Source organism: Vulpes lagopus, chromosome X (assembly GCF_018345385.1).
Source record: "Vulpes lagopus strain Blue_001 chromosome X, ASM1834538v1, whole genome shotgun sequence".
Taxonomy (NCBI): domain Eukaryota; kingdom Metazoa; phylum Chordata; class Mammalia; order Carnivora; family Canidae; genus Vulpes; species Vulpes lagopus.
In genome coordinates this window covers 105,906,593-105,922,683 of record NC_054848.1, presented here as the reverse complement: position 1 = coordinate 105,922,683, position 16,091 = coordinate 105,906,593, and the positions used below count along the sequence as shown (strand labels likewise).

Here is a 16,091-nt window from a genome sequence, read left to right as displayed (position 1 = left end):
ATGAGAGACACACAGAGAGAGCCAGAGATATAGACAGAGGGAGAAGCAGGCTGCATGCAGGGAGCCTGATATGGGTGGAACTCAATTCCAGGACTCCAGGATTAAGCCCCAGGCCAAAGGCAGATGCTCAACCCCTGAGCCACCCAGGTATCCCCACATATGAAGTTTAATGGTGCCTTACGAGTTGGAACTAGGGGCCAGGCAGCCAGATCAGGGGTAGTTAGGTGGGGTGTGCCAGTTGGCCTCGGAGCCTCAGCTGCCAGCCATGAGGAGCTCAGGGTGGGCGACCTGGCATGCTCTGACTGCAGCCAGAGGACTGATGCCCTCTCAAGAATGAGCCTGGTTTCTGGAATTCCCAGTAGTGAAGTGAAATGCTTAAGGCTCTCCAGTACAGACTGTGGCTACATGAATCTATTAACCTTCAGTTTAAGAAAAGCCCTCCTAATATTGCATAGAGAGGCACTGTGCTGGCTACTGCCCTGGTTTCCATTGGTGGCTTTCTCATGACCATAGGCTCCCCTCTGCAGGCAGGCAGGGAGGGGGTGCAAACAGGTGACTCCCATCCCTATTATGGACATCCTGATCTTTGGCATCCTGGTGTTCCTGTTGCAGCGGGGGAGGGGGGTTATTTTACCACTGGGAGGTCACTTACTATGCATCTAAAGGCCCCTAGGGTTACTCTTGACATTCCAGACTTTGAAGATTAGCACCCAACTTAGCTCTAGCAGAAGAGTCACAGATGGATGTCGCAGATGTTTAACACACAATGGGCAGATTCTGAGTTCATTCTGAAGGTGTGAACTGACACTGATTGTACATTTAGTTGATGACACTCTTTTCAGCTCTACTTTTCACATCCTGAACCCTGGCAAAATCTCCTGACAAGTTTGGCCACTTGAATATACATCCTGGGAGAGAGTAGCCCTGTTACCCAGATGAGAAAGTTAGAGGTTATTCTGTCCTGGGAAGTGTTGCTTCTACCACCCTTTATAGACTTGAATATTTCTTTTATTTATTTTTTAATAAATATTTTATTTATTTATTTATTCATGAGACACACACACACACACAGAGGCAGAGAGAGAAGCAGGCTCCATGCAGGGAGCCCAATGTGGGACTTGATCCCAGGACTCCAAGATCACACCCTGAGCCAAAGGCAAGTGCTCAACCACTGAGCCACCCAGGCATCGCAAGCATTTCTTTTAAATAGTCCTTATCATTAGTTTGTTTTGCTGGCAAATGGAGGGGTGAAGTAGGTGACATTTCTTATTACTGACTAACATATTTTGAAACTATGTATCTTATCCCTAACACTCATCTCTCACAAAGTGAGAGATGGCAAAGACTGGCAAAATCAAGTATCAGTGTGGGGGTGAGTTAGGGACCGATAGGGCTAGGCAGGGAAAGATAAGAGAAGACCCTAGAGTCAGGTTCCTATAAATCCCAAGGACACCGAGAGGCCCCAGAATCAGGCTCCTATAAATCCCAACGACACTGAGATGCAACAAAAACAGAGATAATGAAACAAAAACAGATAAGGAAGTAGATCCAGCCACCTGGCCCCAAATGTTAGGGAGTATCGTCCTTTGACAGCTACAAAGTAATCACAGATACTCACCAGACCCAAAACCAGCCATCCGTCATTCACTCAAGATGGCACAAGAAATCTCAAGCCCATAAACTCCCTAGTCAGGGAGGAGGGGCAAGATGGCGGAAGAGTAGGGTCCCCATTCACCTGTCCCCATCGAATTACCTAGATAACCTTCAAATCATCCTGAAAATCTACGAATTCGGCCTGAGATTTAAAGAGAGAACAGCTGGAACGCTACAGTGAGAAGAGTTCGCGCTTCTATCAAGGTAGGAAGACAAGGAAAAAAGAAAGAAACAAAAGGCCTCCAAGGGGGAGGGGCCCCGTGAGGAGCCAGGCTGAGGCCGGAGCGAGTGTCCCCAGGACAGGAGAGCCCCGTCCTGGAGAAGCAGGAGCTGCACCAATCTTCCTGGGTGGAACGGAGCCCGCAGGGAGTTAGAGCAGGACCCCAGGAGGGCGGGGATGCCCTAAGGCTCCCTGGGACACTAACAGACACCTGCGGCGCGCGCAGGAGAGTGCGCCGAGCTCCCTAAGGGCTGCAGCGTGCACGGCGGAACCCGGAGCACCTCGGAGGGGCTCGGGCGGCGGCTCCGCGGAGGGGGCTGCGGGCCTCCGGGAGCAGCTCAGCAGCGGCGGCTCCTGCAAAGGAAGAGGCTCCGTGCGGAGGGGGCTGCGCGGCTCCGGGGAGCGGCTTGGAGGGGCTCGGGCGGCGGCTCCACAGAGAGGCTGCTGCGCCGCCGGGAGCATGAATCCAACAGCGCAGGCCGGGAGCACAGGGCGCTGGGACACAGCCCAGGATCCGGCCTCCCCCCGGGCAGGCAGAGGCCAGGAGGGCCCAGGACAGCAAGGACGCTCCTGCCCCGAGCTGAGCAGATCAGCGGCCACACCCCAGAGCCTCCAGACCCTGCAGACAGAGAGCTCTGGAGTTCCTGCAGGAGCTGAATCCAGGTTTCCAGAGCTGCCATAGCCACTGGGGTTGTTCCTCCAGGGGTCTCACGGGTTAAACAACCCCCACTGAGCCCTGCACCAGGCAGGGGGCAGAGCAGCTCCCCCAAGTGCTAACACCTGAAAATCAACACAGCAGGCCCCTCCCCCAGAAGACCAGCTAGAAGGAAAAGTTCCAGAGGAAGTCAAGGGACTTAAAGTATACAGAATCAGAAGATACTCCCCCGTGGTTTCTTTCTTATTTTTCTCTTTTTGATTTCTGATTGTTTCCCCCACCCTTTTTTTTTCTCACCTTTCTCTTTTTCTTTCTCTTTTTCTTCTTTTTTCCTTTTTTCTTTTTCTCTTTTCTTTCCTTCTCTCTCTCTCTTTTTCTCCTTTTCCCAATACAACTTGTTTTTGGCCACTCTGCACTGAGCGAAATGACTAGAAGGAAAACCTCACCTCAAAAGAAGGAATCAGAAACAGTCCTCTCTCCCACAGAGTTACAAAATCTGGATTACAATTCAATGCAGAAAGCCAATTCAGAAGCACTATTATAGAGCTACTGGTGGCTCTAGAAAAAAGCATAAAGGACTCAAGAGACTTCATGACTGCAGAATTTAGATCCAATCAGGCAGAAATTAAAAATCAATTGAATGAGATGCAATCCAAACTAGAAGTCCTAATGACGAGGGTTAACGAGGTGGAAGAACGAGTGAGTGACATAGAAGACAAGTTGATGGCAAAGAGGGAAACTGAGGAAAAAAGAGACAGACAATTAAAAGACCATGAAGACAGATTAAGGGAAATAAACGACAGCCTGAGGAAGAAAAACCTACATTTAATTGGGGTTCCCAGGGCGCTGAAAGGGACAGAGGGCCAAAATATGTATTTGAACAAATCCTAGCTGAAAACTTTCCTAATCTGGGAAGGGAAACAGGCATTCAGATCCAGGAAATAGAGAGATCCCCCCTAAAATCAATAAAAACCGTTCAACACCTCGACCTTTAATAGTGAAGCTTGCAAATTCTAAAGATAAAGAGAAGATCCTTAAAGCAGCAAGAGACAAGAGATCCCTCACTTTAATGGGGAGGAGTATTAGGGTAAGAGCAGACCTCTCCACAGAGACCTGGCAGGCCAGAAAGGGCTGGCAGGATATATTCAGGGTCCCAAATGAGAAGAACATGCAACCAAGAATACTTTATCCAGCAAGGCTCTCATTCAAAATGGAAGGAGAGATAAAGAGCTTCCAAGACAGGCAGGAACTGAAAGAATATGTGACCTCCAAACCAGCTCTGCAGGAAATTTCAAGGGGGCTCTTAAAATTCCCCTTTAAGAAGAAGTCCAATGGAACAATCCACAAAAACAAGGACTGAATAGATATCATGATGACACTAAACTCATATCTCTCAATAGTAACTCTGAACGTGAACGGGCTTAATGACCCCATCAAAAGGTGCAGGGTTTCAGACTGGATAAAAAAGCAGGACCCATCTATTTGCTGTCTACAAGAGACTCATTTTAGACAGAAGGACACCTACAACCTGAAAATAAAAGGTTGGAGAACCATTTACCATTCAAATGGTCCTCAAAAGAAAGCAGGGGTAGCCATTCTCATATCAGATAAACTAAAATTTACCCCGAAGACTATAGTGAGAGATGAAGAGGGACAGTATATCATACTGAAAGGATCTATCCAACAAGAGGACTTAACAATCCTCAATATATATGCCCCGAATGTGGGAGCTGCCAAATATTTAAACCAGTTAATAATCAAAGTGAAGAAATACTTAGATAATAATACACTTATACTTGGTGACTTCAATCTAGGTCTTTCTACCCTCGATAGGTTATCTAAGCACAACATCTCCAAAGAAAAGAGAGCTTTAAATGATACACTGGACCGGATGGATTTCACAGATATCTACAGAACTTTACATCCAAACTCAACTGAATACACATTCTTCTCAAGTGCACATGGAACTTTCTCCAGAATAGACCACATACTGGGTCACCAATCGGGTCTGAACCGATACCAAAAGATTGGGATCGTCCCCTGTATATTCTCAGACCATAATGCCTTGAAATTAGAAGTAAATCACAACTAGAAGTTTGGAAGGACCTCAAACACGTGGAGGTTAAGGACCATCCTGCTAAAAGATGAATGGGCCAATCAGGAAATTAAGGAGGAATTAAAAAGATTTATGGAAACTAATGAGAATGAAGATACAACCGTTCAAAATCTTTGGGATGCAGCAAAAGCTGTCCTAAGGGGGAAATACATCGCAATACAAGCATCCATTCAAAAACTGGAAAGAACTCAAATACAAAAGCTCACGTTACACATAAAGGAGCTAGAGAAAAAACAGTAAATGGACCCCACGCCCAGCAGAAGAAGAGAGTTAATTAAAATTCGAGCAGAACTCAATGAAATCGAGACCAAAAGAACTGTGGAACAGATCAACAGAACCAGGAGTTGGTTCTTTGAAAGAATTAATAAGATAGATAAACCATTAGCCAACCTTATTAAAAAGAAGAGAGAGAAGACTCAAATTAATAAAATCATGAATGAGAAAGGAGAGATCACTACCAACACCAAGGAAATACAAACGATTTTAAAAACATATTATGAACAATTATATGCCAATAAATTAGGAAATCTTGAAGAAATGGACGCATTCCTGGAAAGCCACAAACTACCAAAACTGGAGCAGGAAGAAATAGAAAACCTGAAAAGGCCAATAACCAGGGAGGAAATTGAAGCAGTCATCAAAAACCTCCCAAGACACAAGAGTCCAGGGCCAGATGGCTTCCCAGGGGAATTCTATCAAACGTTTAAAGAAGAAATCATACCTATTCTACTAAAGCTTTTTGGAAAGATAGAAAGAGATGGAGTACTTCCAAATTCGTTCTATGAGGCCAGCATCACCTTAATTCCGAAACCAGACAAAGACCCCACCAAAAAGGAGAATTACAGACCAATATCCCTGATGAACATGGATGCAAAAATTCTCAACAATATACTAGCCAATAGGATCCAACAACACATTAAGAAAATTATTCACCATGACCAAGTAGGATTTATCCCCGGGACACAAGGCTGGTTCAACACTCATAAAACAATCAATGTGATTCATCATATCAGCAAGAGAAAAACCAAGAACCATATGATCCTCTCATTAGATGCAGAGAAAGCATTTGACAAAATACAGCATCCATTCCTGATCAAAACACTTCAGAGTGTAGGGATAGAGGGAACTTTCCTCGACATCTTAAAAGCCATCTACGAAAAGCCCACAGCAAATATCTTCTCAATGGGGAAGCACTGGGAGCCTTTCCCCTAAGATCAGGAACAAGACAGGGATGTTCACTATCACCACTGCTATTCAACATAGTACTGGAAGTCCTAACCTCAGCAATCAGACAACAAAAATACATTAAAGGCATTCAAATTGGCAAAGAAGAAGTCAAACTCTCCCTCTTCACCGATGACATGATACTCTACATAGAAAACCCAAAAGCCTCCACCGCAAGATTGCTAGAACTCATACAGCAATTTGGTAGCGTGGCAGGATACAAAATCAATGCCCAGAAGTCAATGGGTTTTCTATACACTAACAAGGAGACTGAAGAAAGAGAATTTAAGGAGTCAATCCCATTTACAATTGCACCCAAAAGCATAAGATACCTCGGAATAAACCTAACCAAAGAGGTAAAGGATCTAGACCCTAAAAACTATAGAACACTTCTGAAAGAAATTGAGGAAGACACAAAGAGATGGAAAAATATTCCATGCTCCTGGATTGGCAGAATTAATATTGTGAAAATGTCAATGTAACCCGGGGCAATTTACACGTTTAATGCAATCCCTATCATAATACCATGGACTTTCTTCAAAGAGTTAGAACAAATTATTTTAAGATTTGTGTGGAATCAGAAAAGACCCCGAATAGCCAGGGGAATTTTAAAAAAGAAAACCATAGCTGGGGGCATCACAATGCCAGATTTCAGGTTGTACTACAAAGCTGTGGTCATCAAGACAGTGTGGTACTGGCACAAAAACAGACACATAGATCAATGGAACAGAATAGAGAACCCAGAAGTGGACACTCAACTTTATGGTCAACTAATATTCGATAAAGGAGGAAAGACTATCCATTGGAAGAAAGACAGTCTCTTCAATAAATGGTGTTGGGAAAATTGGACATCCACATGCAGAAGAATGAAACCAGACCACTCTCTTTCACCATACACAAAGATAAACTCAAAATGGATGAGAGATCTAAATGTGAGACAAGATTCCATCATAAATCTAGAGGAGAACATAGGCAACACCCTTTTGAACTCTGCCACAGTAACTTCGTGCAAGATACATCCACGAAGGCAAAAGAAACAAAAGCAAAAATGAACTATTGGGAGTTCATCACGATAAGAAGCTTTTGCACAGCAAAGGTTACAGTCAACAAAACTAAAAGACAACCTACAGAATGGGAGAAGATATTTGCAAGTGACATATCAGATAAAGGGCTAGTTTTGAAGATCTATAAAGAACTTATTAAACTCAACAGCAAAGAAACAAACAACCCAATCATGAAATGGGCAAAAGACATGAACAGAAATCTCACAGAGGAAGACATGGACATGGCCAACAAGCACATGAGAAAATGCTCTGCATCACTTGCCATCAGGGAAATACAAATCAAAACCACAATGAGATACCACCTCACACCAGTGAGAATGGGGAAAATTAACAAGGCAGGAAACCACAAGTGTTGGAGAGGATGCGGAAAAAAGGGAACCCTCTTACACTGTTGGTGGGAATGTGAACTGGTGCAGCCACTCTGGAAAACTGTGTGGAGGTTCCTCAAAGAGTTAAAAATAGATCTGCCCTACGACCCAGCAATTGCACTGTTGGGGATTTACCCCAAAGATTCAGATGCAATGAAACACCGGGACACCTGCACCCCAATGTTTCTAGCAGCAATTTCCACAATAGCCAAACTGTGGAAGGAGCCTTGGTGTCCATCGAAAGATGAATGGATAAAGAAGCTGTGGTTTATGTATACAATGGAATATTACTCAGCCATTAGAAACAACAAATACCCACCATTTGCTTCAACATGGTTGGAACTGGAGGGTATTATGCTGAGTGAAGTAAGTCAATTGGAGAAGGACAAACAGTGTATGTTCTCATTCATTTGGGGAATATAAATAATAGTGAAAGGGAATATAAGGGAAGGGAGAAGAAATGTGTGGGAAATATCAGAAAGGGAGACAGAACATAAAGACTCCTAACTCTGGGAAATGAACTAGGGGTGGTGGAAGGGGAGGAGGGCGGGAGGTGGGGGTGAATGGGTGACAGGCACTGAGGGGGACACTTGACAGGATGAGCACTGTGTGTTATTCTGTATGTTGGTAAATTGACCACCAATTAAAAATTAATTTATTAAAAAAATAAAAGAAAATATACTCCCTATTCAGGTTCTTATAATTGACCAGCCAAAAAACCTTCAGTCCCAACCCTGTCCCGACCCCTCTCACTTCTGAGAACTTTCTCTGTATTCTTACTTAATAAACTTCTATCATTTTACTCACTCTTCTTTGTCCCTGAGATTCATTCTTTGTCTCCATGAGACAAGAACCAAGCTCTCCCCCATCAGGGGCATCTGCATTATTCTTTTTACTTGCTTTCTTCTTGACAGTCACTGGCAATTTTTTCTCAGAGGTGGCAGGATTGGGGGAAGGGGTCAGGGAAGAGAGAGAGGGAGAGAGAATCTCAAGCAGACTCCACACCCAGCACAGAGCCCAATGCAGGGCTGGATCTCTGGACCCTGAGATCACGACCTGAGCCAAAACCAAGAGCGGATGCTTAAATGGCTGAGCCTTCCAGGCTCCCCAGTAACGGACAATTTTTAAAACTTCAGAGCCATTTTTCAAAATGTAAACACTTTCTCTGTTCACCAGTCCTTGTCCACCTCTAATCTGGTTCTTCAGTATGTTGGCTAGCATATAATTTGGGTCATTCTGTCCTTTGTAGATCAAGATGTTCTGTGTATCCTGCATTTAATGTCTGGACTTTTGGGGGTTTCCTGAGGGAAAATGTAGAGAAGTAGGTATTACTTAGAGATTATAAACCCATTCTTAGCACCCTATATTAGGATGTCACTCTGCTGAAGATGGCAAGATGTGGCCTGGACCTCAAGAATACTAGATTGCTACTGTTTGATTCTCTGTCCTAGCTTGCAAAGAGTGACATATTCAAAATTAATTAAATGGTCAAAGTCTAAACAAACAAGCAAAACCTCCCACAACATCTCTAAGCTGAACGGTTCATGGTACCGAAAGTTTAAACCATGATGACCAAATAATGTTAACTAACAGATGGAGAAGAAAAGGGCCTCAGGCAATTACACACTCTTAGTTTCCTTATTTATTATAAACAGGAAATTCTGCATTAATTACAATGGAGAAATCTTGAGACACTTAAATGTTTAATTTTGATCTGATACTGAAGAAAATCAGACAAAAATTTGGAGGTATTCTACTTGGCATAAACTTTTCAAAAACATGACTATCTTGTAAGAAAAAATACTGGAGAACTGTGGATCTTTTCTAGATTGAATTAGACTATAGAGTCATGACAATTAAATGTTTTGTACCAACTTTGATTAGAAACAAGGTACACACAAAAAAAAAACACACACACACAAAAAAAGAAACAAGGTACAAAGGATTATATTTGGACAATTGGGGAATTTTTATTGTAGGCTGATAGAAGAATTATAACTATAAAATATGACTGTGTGAGAGAGAGAGACGGAGAAAGAGAAAGAGAATTAGAATGAGAGAGAGAAGATATACAGCTGATCCTTGAACAGCATGGTGGTTGGGGCACCAATCACCCCTCCCCAATGCATAATCAAAAATTTGAGTAAAACTATTGACTCCCGGGATCCCTGGGTGGCGCAGTGGTTTGGCGCCTGCATTTGACCCAGGGCACGATCCTGGAGACCCGGGATCGAATCCCACATCAGGCTCCCGGTGCATGGAGCCTGCTTCTCCCTCTGCCTGTGTCTCTGCCTCTCTCTCTCTCTCTCTCTGTGACTATCATAAATAAATAAAAAAATAAAAAAAATTTTAAAAAAAACTATTGACTCCCAAGTAGTGGAATTATTGGATCATATGGTATTTCTATTTTTTTTTTGGGGGGGGAACTCCATAGTGTTTTCCACAGTGGCTATACCAACTTACATTCCCACCAACAGTGCACAAGTGTTCCTTTTCCTCAACGTCCTCACCAACACTTGTTATTTCCTGTCTTTTTTCGTTTTAGCCATTCTGACAGGTGTAAGGTGATATGCATTGTGGTTTTGACTTGCATCTTCCTGATGATTAGTGATGTTGATCATTGTTTCATGTGTACATTGGAATATTATGCAGCCATAAAAAGGATGAGATCTTGACATTTACTACAGCATAAATGAAACTTAGAGGGTATTATCCAAAGTGAAATAAGTCAGACTGAGAAATAGATAACATATGATTTTATTCATACATGGAATCTAAAAAATCAAAACTAATGAATAAACGAAAAGCAGAATCAGACCTGTAAGTACAGAGAACAAACTGATGGTTGCCAGAGTGGAGGGAGGTAGGAGGCTGGGCAAAGTGAGTGAAGAGGAGTGGGAGATAAAGGCTTCCAGTATGGAATGAATAGATCACAGGAATAAAAGGCATTGCATAAAGGATATAGTTAATAATATTGTAATAGCTTTGCATGGTCACAGATGGTAGCTATACTTGAGGTGAGCATAGGGTAACATATAAACTTCTCAAATCACCATGCTGTACACCTGAACATAATGTAACATTGTGTACTAACTACACTCAAACAGAAAAAAAATTAAATTCTTTTGATTTCCCCAGAACTTATCTACTAATAGCCTACTGTTGACCAGAAACCTTACTGATAACATAAACAGACTACTAACACATATTTTATATGTTATATGTATTGTACACTGTATTGTGTTTACACTGTACTGTATTTATTGAAAAAAATCTGCTTATATGCAGACCTGTGTGCACAGTTCAAACCAGTACTGTTTGAAGATCAACCACAGATAACTTGGAACAATTGCTAAGCCTAGGTAAATGGTATATGGGTGTTCACTGTACTATTCTCTCAACTCTTCGGTAGGTTCGAAAGCTTTAAAACCTAACAGTTGCAAGAAAAACCAGGGTATGCAGAAAGAAACAGGTAGAAGGTAAAAGTTGGCTCACCCTACAAATATCTTTTTTTTAAGATTAATTTATTTATTTGAGAGAGAGAGAGAGAGAGAGCACAAGCGAGAGGAGCAGGGGCAGAGGGAGAGAGGATCCCAAGCAAACTCCATGCTGAGTATGGAGCCTGATGCGGGACTCAATCTCATGACCCTGAGATTATGACCTGAGCTGAAACCAAGAATCAGATGCTTAACCACCTATGCCACCCAGGTGCCCCAACCTGTGTATCACCTTCATTAGCTTCAGAACCACCTCTGGTGCTCCACACTGGGGCTGTGAGCTCTGGAGGATGACTCATGTGTTTTTCAAAATTGTGCTTCCAGCATCCTGGCATAGTTTTCAGAATACATGTCAGCTAAATGAGAGTGAGAGTGACTTCTTTCAATGATATGCTCCCAAGGACCAAGGGTAGAGTCAGCTCTAGGGATAAACCAACCAAGTCGTATTCCCAGGCATCATGTCTTGAGGCATTTGGGTTTCTAGAAGAACCAGATGATTGGAACTGTATTAACATAGATGCTACTGTAGAACTGAAGGTCTGTGGATGGAGATTGTTCCCTGGCAATGCCCTTTGAGCCTCACCTGCCTTCTCTGGCAGGGAATGGCAAAGCTTGCAGGACTCTTTGCTTTCCTTCTTCCTCCTGCCATTGGTCCTAGAGAGTCCATGAAAGCCCAAGTTGGCTAGAGGGGCTGATGCTCTTCAGTGTCTCATCCAGTATGGGACCAGGTTTTTTGCTGCCATCTCTTCTTGATGTGATGGATTACTTTAATCAATCTTCAGATGTTGAATGAGCCTTGCATACCTGATTTATGTTTTTGGGATCTGTGAGGCAAGATATTCCCAGAATACCCCAAAGTCAGAAACCATAGATAAGAACTTTTTATTGCTTCCATTGACTGGATCATATGGCCAGACAATTGACAATGGCCAAAGAGTATGTGATATTTTGCAGATTCCGGCAATTGTTAGCAAGGGCATCTAGTCGTAAGGTAGCTGTCTCAAGTTCGATCAAATGTGTTTATTCTTGAGTTCCATCTTTTTTAGAGACTTCTTGGTCAAGCTCCATTGCATGCAGTGGTAGTCAGAGGTGTACAAACTCCCTTTGCCCTTCAGTTGGTTGATCGCATGGGCTCCCCCATTAGGCCAAGGGTTGCAGGATAAGGTTGATATACCTCAGCACTATGTCATTTGGCAAGAGAGTAAAGGCAGAGAATACTACCCTCTCCTGCAGATAGGATATACCAGAAGGACCATGTTTGGCTCTATCAGATAGCAAGGAGATCTTGGTATCTATGCCCAACTTGCAGGCTGCTGCTTCCACGACGCATGGCATAATTGGTAGCTGGCTATGGAGAGTCATAGGCTCAGGGCCTATTTCCAGGACAGCCCTGTATGTGGCCATCAAATGTCCCTCTTATGGCATATAGCATGGGGCCAAGTGCTTCCATCAGAAGATAATGGGCTCACAGATGGTCCAGAGACTCCCAGCAGTAAGAAAAAAAGAAGTGTTCTAAAGCTTCTACAATCAAAAGGCCTCTGGAGGGTACTAATAGGAGTGCCTGTTTATTACAATTTGGACAGATTCTAGGGCCTTGTGTAGGAGGGCACCCCATTCAAAATGGGCTTATTTAAAAGTATCAACATAAGTGAGCTGAAGTAAAATTTTTATTTTTTAAATTTGTCTGTATTTACTTTATTTTTATGTATTTTTAAAAGTAGGCTCCATGCCTAGTGTGGAGCCCAACGAGGGGCTTGAACTCATGACTCTGAGATCAAGATCTGGGCTGAGATCAAGAGTCAGATGCTCCACTGACTGAGCCTCCCCAGGAGCCCATTTGTTTCTTTTTAAGTGAAATTTTAAATGAGGAGTATGCTGTTTCCGCAAACCAAAAATGACTAAAAGATGTTGCAAGGTTGATTTTTTTTAAATGTTGTGGGTGCAGAGGGAGCTGTGACTGGAGTCAGAGCCATGTTGGAGTCAGAGAAGGAGCTGTGAGGACAGAAGCAGAGGCTAGAGTCGTGGGAACTCTTGGTAAATGCAGGCGGCCTCTAGAAGCTGGAAAAGGCAAGAGAATGGATTCTTCCCTGGAGCACCAGGAGGAAGGCAGGCCTGCAGACTCACTTTATACTTCTGACTTTAATAACTTAAGATAATGCATTTGTATTATCACAAGCTACTATGTTTGTGCTGATTTGTTATAGCAGCAATAGAAGACTAAAACAGGGGACTTAATGGATGGACCCTGACATCAAGGTTGAGGAACTGCACCATGGAGTACCATTCATTGTTTTTCTAAGAACTGGCCAGTTAAATGGAGAGACAGTGGGGAGAATTAGCACTTTTAAAAATAAGTCACACTTAATAGCTTCCAATACTAAGGCCCTATTTTAATTTATATTGGGATTCATCAACTATTTCAGGCAAGGAGAAGGGAGTTCCATGGGATTCCATTTTGTTAAGCCAATTGTAAGCACCAAAAACTTAATTCTAATTTTTCACTCAGTGGGTCAGAGGATCTATACTCACTATGAGATAGTTAAGGGTAATGGGCACTTTGACCATGGAAAGTTTAGGCAAAGAAGCTTCAGTGTTTAGGGTGACTTATACTTATGTACTTTCTATTTATGTTTGTTAACTACCCTAAGAGTATGGAGGCACTATGTGTAGGAGGAGGGGCAAAGGGAGAGGAAGAGGGACAAGTAGACTCCCCACTGAGTGGGAGTCTGATGTGGGGCTCAATGTTAGGACCCTGAGATCATAACCTAATTTGAAAACAGATGCTTAACTGACTGAGCCACCTAGGTGCCCGTTTTTTTTTTTTTTTAATAGAGGGAAATATGCACGAAACTTTTTTTTGAGTCAACTGTTTTGATGCTAAAAATACCATTTCTTGGGGATGCCTGGGTGGTTCAGTTGGTTGAGAGTTTGCCTCTTGGTTTCAGCTTGGGTTGTGATCTCAGGGTCGTGGGATTGAGCCCAGCTTAGGGCTCTGCACTCAGTGTGTCTGCTTGTCCCTCTCCCTCAGCTCTTCCTCCTGCTTTCTATCTCTCTCTCTCTCACTCTCTCAAAGAAATAAACAAAATAATTTTTAAAAATACCATTTCTTGCTGGAGTGGAAAATTAATTATTGTGATCCTATAAATTTTTATTTTGCAAAACAAATCCATGAATTCAGTGAAAGCACAGTCATGAACTGTACTAGGTTTTATTTGCCATGAAATAAAATGAGCTGATTAGTCAATTAAATGATGGAGAACATATGTGGGAGTAGCTGTTGATGGTGAGCTTGCCATAAAAAAAGATGAAAATCAACACTATAGGCTTAGCAATTAAAATAGGAATTGAAAATATGGCAGTGGAGCAGAATAGATTCTGACAGAATGGGAGAAATGACAAGGTTGGTATTTCCAAACAGATGGTGCCCCAAAGCAACATTCTCTGACCATGCTGGAAAATATGTGTGGTGAGGAGGTGGCCCAAGTGGATCAACTGGGTTTCATCATCTTTTTCAGACTTCCTTGGTTGTGTTCCTTCCAAAGCCATCTGTAGCATCAGCCAGTCATGGAGAAAGGATGCTCTGAAGTCAGTCCCAGCACACCCATACCGAGCATCAAGAAGAAGGCAGATGAATACTTAAAACCCATTCTGGGGATCCCTGGGTGGCTTGGCGGTTTGGCGCCTGCCTTTGGCCCAGGGCGTGATCCTGGAGTCCCGGGATCGAGCCCCGCGTCGGGCTCCGGCATGGAGCCTGTTTCTCCCTCTGCCTGTGTCTTTCTACCTCTCTTTCTCTCTCTATGTCTATCATGAATAAATAAATAAAATCTTTAAAAAATAAAAATAAAAAAATTTTAAAAACCCCATTCTGTCCTCCAAAAACGTGCTGAGCTTTCTACTTGGTAGGCAACTAGGGAGCCACAGAAATTATCTGGATCTGTCAAAGTGGCTATGGATGCTGACACGAGCCACACCAGGGTGGAGGTGGCCTTTGCCAAAAAACCACATAACTTACCTGCTTATGCCTGCCAGCAATTTTGGAAAATGCATAAAAAAAGACTTAGAATAACAAACTCCTGCCTTGCTTCAGCTGTTAAAATAAAAGCTGCATTTTCACTTCTATGGTTTGATACGTTTTTATGCCCAAGCAGCTATCTTGGGTTAGTTAAACCAAACAGGGGATTCCATTCAATGGAATGCAATGGAACCAATGCTAGCATTGTGTTCAGGAGCTCTCAGTCTGGGAGGTTGTGAGATCACACGGCAAGTCACATTTCTTCCACCTTTAGCCTGAAACAAAAGCAAGGGAGCAGTGATGTGGAATTGGTCCCCCTCCCCCGGAACCGAGACTCCTCTCCCTAGGCATTTGAGGAGACACCCACTGTGTCTCCCTGGAAAACCTAGCTGCTACCCTGGTGAAAGGTTAAGAACGGGCCTCAAGCAGTGTGGGAAGTTTAGGATATCCATATTTTTTATTCTGAGGCTCATGAGAATATCATTTAGAAATTACAGCGTATGTCTTTGTTGGCTCTATTTCATATAAAAAAAATCAGAGCACACGGCATTTTAACATGGGAACGTCACACTTTAACAGCTCCAACCAGTATTTAGGGTAAACTTGCTTTAAGCTTATGCGCTCCTTGCTTGCTCCTAGGTCCTTTGGTCTGTAGTGGAACTAACCTACTTTCCTTGAGATTTGCAGAATACTGGCCTTGAGGACTGGAGTTCCAAACTTTCCCAGAAGATAAGGCCTAACCACCTTTGAAAACTGCCCCAACTGATGCCAGCAAGTCTGTTCAAGGACATGTCAACATGTGGCTAACCACCTGGGCACCTGCTTCTCCTGTGCACCGCTTGCCCCCTTTTCCTGAGCCCTCTCTTTTAAAACCCTCAGGCACCTCCAGACGTGGAAGATGGTCTATGAAACCTATGCCCACCATCCTCCCAGGTTGGTGGCTTTCTGAATAAAGCAACCTTTCCTTTCCTACTATCACTTGTCTCTTGAGTATTGATTTTTCACTGGTGAGCAGCTGAACCTGAGTTGGGAGGCAGTTCTCTGTCCAGGACCAATACCCGCAAAGCCTCCTGAAGGTAATGGCTCTTCTCACTGCCCTCAAGCCCTTCTCACCGCCCTCAAGCCGTTGCTGGCCAGGCCTTCTTGGGCCGGGTGCACTTTGTGGTGGCTGGCAGCAGAGAACTTATGGGACTGAGGGTCCCAGGCCCTCTCAGCAGGTCGGGATGGGGGGCCAGCTCCCCAGGCAGAGCCCTCCAGGAGCCTGCGGGGCACAACTGTCCCT

General features: G+C 43.4%; 1 protein-coding gene across 1 annotated transcript in view; it reads left to right on the top strand.

Moving 5' to 3' along the window:
- Window positions 1–15,680, top strand: part of ZNF75D (zinc finger protein 75D) — a 79,830-nt gene extending 64,150 nt beyond the window's left edge. The window contains exon 7 of the transcript XR_005985710.1: window positions 15,497–15,680. The gene's annotated coding sequence lies outside the window, so the exon portion shown is untranslated. The remainder of the gene's footprint in view (window positions 1–15,496) is intronic.
- The last annotated feature ends 411 nt before the right edge of the window (window positions 15,681–16,091 follow it).